Source organism: Condylura cristata, unplaced genomic scaffold (genome assembly GCF_000260355.1).
Source record: "Condylura cristata isolate star-nosed mole 26May11 unplaced genomic scaffold, ConCri1.0 scaffold00020, whole genome shotgun sequence".
Lineage (NCBI taxonomy): Eukaryota > Metazoa > Chordata > Mammalia > Eulipotyphla > Talpidae > Condylura > Condylura cristata.
The window spans coordinates 16461896-16467329 of record NW_004567121.1 but is presented as its reverse complement, the minus strand read 5'-3'; the positions used below and the strand labels follow the sequence as shown (position 1 = coordinate 16467329).

At 37.3% G+C, this 5434-nt stretch overlaps 1 protein-coding gene across 4 annotated transcripts in view; it reads right to left on the bottom strand.

The window, feature by feature from the left end:
- THADA (thyroid adenoma associated) overlaps positions 1-5434 on the bottom strand; it is a 288533-nt gene that overhangs the window by 167956 nt on the left and 115143 nt on the right. The window lies entirely within an intron of this gene.

The following is a 5434-nucleotide window of genomic DNA, read 5'->3' as shown; positions in this document are numbered from 1 at the left end:
GTCTCTGGTGAAGCCTCTCACCGCCCCTGAGCCTCTGGCCTGTACCCCAGTTCTGTATGCACAAATAAATAAATCTTTAAAAAAAAAAAGATTAATGGAGGTACTAAGGAACTCTGTGAAAAGCAATGAAAACAGAACTGATAAAATGGAAGAATGAATCAATACTCTTGAAGATACAGAAATAAAAAGAAAGAGAAGTGCAAAGGAAAAAAAAATGAAGAAACACTTTGAGAACTATTTTACACCATGAGGAAAGGAAACAAAAGTTATAGGAATCTCAGAAAGTGAAGAGAGAGACCAAGGAACCAAGAAACTATTCAAGGAGATAATTGAAGAGAATTTCCCAACCATGGAGAAGGAGATGAAAATAGACATACAAGAAGCACATCAAATTACCACAAGGAAAGGAAAGCTACAATAAGGCACACATTAGTAAAGCCTCCAAGAGTCCAAGACAAGGAAAAAATAATGAAGCTGATGAGGGGTAAGAAACAGATAACCAACCTATAAAGGAAAGGCAAACCAATCAGACCTCTTTGAAGAAACACTTCAAAGTGGGTAAGAAGAGAATGGAGTGGCATACTCAACAAACTCTGATTAAACAAATGCCAATCAAGAATACTGTACCCTGCAACTCCATCCACTATGAAGGAAAAATAAGAATCTTTTCAGAAAAACAAACTCCAAAAATTCACTACTATTGAACCAAAAAATACTACAAGAAGTCCTAAAGCTAAAACTGACAGAGGAATGAATAAAAAGAACAAAATAAGGGAAGGAATAAAAATCACAAAAAGAGAAACATAATGGCAAATACAGATGCCAACATATCAACTCTAAATGTAAGTGGACTAAACTCATCAATAAAAACACAGAGAGTAGCAGGCTGGATTAAAAACAAAATTGAACCATCTGCTGTTTCCAGGGAACACATTTAACTACAAAACATAAACACAGACTGAAAGTAAAAGGTTGGAAAATAACCCTACAAGCGAATGGGTCAATAAAGAAGGTAGGAACGGCCCTCCCTGGTGGTGCAGCGGGTTAAAGCACAGCACTAAGAAGCTAAAGCCACTTCCGCATGAGTTCGATTCCCGCCAGCCCCGGAGGAGATCCACATGGTGCAGCAGACCTCTCCTGACCCGCCCACTGCTCCCCTCAGCAGTGTACTTTGTCGATCTGCCTGTTCTGCTCCCCATTTCTGTCCCTGGATAATCCTCTCACCTTCCGCATCTCTGGCCTGTACCCCAGTTCTGTATGAATAAATAAATAAATCTTTTTTTTAAAAAAAAGGTAGGAACAGCTATATTTATATCAGATGAAATAGATTTCAAACTAAAAAAGGTAAAACAAGACATAGATGGACACTACATTATGATTAAGGGGACAATACATCAGGGCGATATAACACATCATCAGCATACACTCAGTGATGAAGATAAGCCAAAATATATAAGACAATTATCAACTCTGAAAACAGACGTTAGAGGGAATACGTAATAGTAGGAGACTTCAACAACCCACTCTCACCAATGGACAGATCGAGACAAATAATAAACAAACTATAGCCCTAAATAAAGACCTAGACCTCAGGGGCTTCACATACATCTATAGAATACTGCACTCAAAAAACAAACAAACAAAACTAACTGAGTATACATTTTTCTTAAGTGTGAATGGATCATTCTCCAGATGTTGGCCACAGGACCAACACCAACAGATACATTAAAATCAAAATCATTCCAACTATTTTCTCTGATCATAAAGGCATCAAACTAGAAATAAATCAAGAAAAGAAAGCAAGAAATCTTTCCACTTTATGGATATTGGAATCTATACTACTGAAAGACCACTGGATTAAAGAGGTGATCAAAGAAGAAATTAAAAAAATACTTTGAGTTGAACACCAATGTGGACACCACTTTCCAGAGTGTATGGGAATAGCAAAAGCAGTAACAAGAGGAAAGTATGGAGCAATACAGGTTCATATCAAGAAACAAGAAAGAACTCAAAGAAACAACATAATCACCCACCTCAAACAACAATAAAAGAACCCAAAAACCAGTAAAAGAAAGGAAATAATAAAAATCAGAGCAGAAATAAATGAAATAGAAATTAAACAATCCAAAAGAATAATGAAGCCAAAAATTGGCTTTTCAAAAAATAAACCAAATAGACAAACCTCTAGCCAGGCTCACAAAGAAAACATGGGAGAAAACACAAACAGAATCATAAACAAAAAAGAGAACTTACAACAAACTTAGCAAAAATCAAAAGAAAACCAGAGGTTACTATGAGCATTTATATACAAACAAGTTCAACAATCTAGAAGAGATGGATAAATTCCTAGAACAATACAATCACCCAAAGCTAGATAAAGAAGAACTAGAACACCTAAACAGACCAATTGCAAACAGTGAAATTGAAACAGTAATCAAAACACTCCCCCAAAACAAAAGACCAGAATCACAAATAACCACCTAGAATGACAGGACTTTCAAGCAATGTTTCACATTTTTCATGAATATTTTTCTCAGAAGTAATTAAATAAAAAATGTAGAGTTTTGTCAAGTTCACTGTTTTAAAAATATCTACTTATAGTTCATCTCCCCAGTGTGATTATATATATTTTAGAGTAGCATAGAATTGTCCTGGTAGTGTGATGATGAAACCCTAAACTAGGTGTTCTAATTCAAAGTCTAAGGTCCTTCTACTTCACCACAGAAGAGAGTTAAGAAAGAAAAGACAGACTTCCTCTATAATAGGTCAAAGACCATTTTGAAATCTCTAGGAAGCTTCCCTCAAATGTGTGCCTGAGAGAAAGGGTGCATACAATCAAATCACCCTCACGAATTCAGAAGCAAAGTAAGGAGCAGAGTCCACTACTGGTGGAACATTACTTCTACATCCTACAAATTCTTGCACTCAGAGTGACTCTGGATACAGGTGCCTCATCACTTCTAGCTGTATAAATTCCAGGGCCCAAGGACCTACTTGGTTAATTCTTACATACACAAAAGGAAGCTGGTTATTTTGGTGTAAGAGAAAGAACACACCCAACACTCTAGACAAGCCCTACACTCTGGGTTCATATTACTGTTCTTGAACTGACTTGCTTTCTGAACATCAAATTCCTCAACAGGAATTTGAATAACTAAACAAAATGCCCAGTTCAGTGCCTAGCAAACAGAGAAGACTCAACAAAGGTTGGTCTACTTTCTACTGACCGTTCTGGTCAGAATACTTTTTGCTTGTTATTTGTATTCCATTCCTGAGTCAAAATCTCCTTCTTAAGACCCTTCAAACAGCCTACCAAGTACCAAGTGTGACCTACTATTGTCTACTTTATCAAAATATGCATGTGTGTGTGGGGTAGGTGGGATAGATGTGTACGGTTCTCATGGTATTTAATTATGCTACTCAGTGTGACCCACACACCAACAGCATCAGTATTACCTGGAAGTTTGATTGAAAAGTAGACTCTCAGGCTCTTCCTAATATCCACTGAATCAGAATTTTCAAGATCCCCAAGTGATAGGTCTACATATTAAAATTTAGGAAAGGCTGTCCATAATACATTCAGACATCCAATAAATCAACTACAAGAACTCAATCACAACACTTGAGTGAATGGTGGTGCTCTATGAATATTCTGATAGAAAGCCGCTACTGACCAAGGCATTTTCATCAGAAGGACAAGATAACTGTACACTTATTTTGTGCCTTTTGAGTTTAAAAAAACAATGTACTTAGTGGGTTTAAAATAACATTTAAGTCTTTATAATAATGCAGTATTTGTCATAAAGTAATGGTGCTTTCCATATAATTAGTAACATAAGTACTGTGATTATATATAAAGAAATTAGATAATAGGATATTAGCAATGTAGTCACTTCTGGCTTCTAGGATAGAACATGTAACAAACTGATTGGTAATAAACTTCCACACACCAAATGCTCTCAACAAGATTACAAAATTCTAAAGTTCATCTTTTTTTTCTAATGTATACTGTGATTCTGTGTCTTTCCACACCTTTATGAAAGTTTTGTTCATCTTTTCCAGTCTTATGTGAAAGTATAAGTTTTATGTGCTCCTGAAAGTAAAATTTATAACCAAAATTCCTAAAATGAATCACCAAATGTGGATAAGGGAGACTGTGTTGTGTATCAGGAAACAAAAACCAATCTGTGTGAGTCATCTCTGTGATCACAGATAACATAGCCAGAGCCACAGCTTGGTGCAAACAAATAGCTACAGCAATCACATGCCAGAATCTCCTGTTTAATGGTTTCTCACATTAAAATGTATCAGTCAGCTCTGTGAAACCAGGAAGTGGAACCTACGATGCCACATAAATAACAAATGTATTCTCTTGAATTTGGTGTATTTTACCCTTTTGCTTTAAGTATGTTTCTACTTTTGGTCAATGCATATAAATGAAGGTATTGCTTTGTCAAAAGGTGAACAGAAAGGTAAAAGCTAACTAATAACACAGGGCTTGTGTTAAGAAAACTTCGATTTTTTTTTTGGAAATCTATATACTGAGGCCTTTGATTCAAAATGAAAAAGGGTGATCAGCAGTAGGCAAATCCCTCGAAAAAAAATCTGAGGAAGTGGTAATAGGCACTCAAAGCAGAAGAATCTAGTATCATTTGAATCCATGATAATCTGTACACATGGTTCTCAGGTACTGAAAATCTTAAAGATGATGAGTGGGATGTAATTCCTTTACACAGTATTGCCACAGAAATGCTACCCCTTGCCCCTACTAACTCCTCTAAGGAAGGAGTCTGATGTGCTCTTGAACTCCCAGACAAGGGATTTAGACCAAAACCAGGCCTGCATCATGCTGGTCAGGCTCAATACAGGGGTGATACAAACACCTGGCTGTTTTTCTAAAGTGAGCATCTCCTATCAACATAGCACCTCCAAGGTAGGCAGGGCTTTTAAGAAGCACGAATTTTAATGGTAAATATGAGCATCTGTACTCACAATGTAAGTAATTTCCTATTAAACACTGGAGGCCAGTTGGGACAGTGGCAATAATGCCTGAGCTAAAATCTACCATAATTTCTGAGGTAAGAAGTGGATCCCTCTACCCTATAACACAGAGGCCTTCCTGGTGGTCTAGGGGTTAAGTCTAGTGCTATCACTGCTACAGCTTAAGTTCAATCCCTGGCCAGGGAGCTGACCCACCTAGTATAACAAACCTCTCCTGTCTTGCCCGCTGCTCCCCTCAGCAGTATATTTTAGTAGAACTGCATGTTTTGCTTCCCACTGTCTGTGGTTAATGCTCTCCCACCCCCCACCCTCCACTGCCACACCTCTGGCCTACACCACAGTTCTAATATGCATACATTAATTAATTAATTTTAAAAATACCAGATGAGGGCCCTTCCTGATGGTGCAGCGGGTTAAAGCACAGCACTGAGAA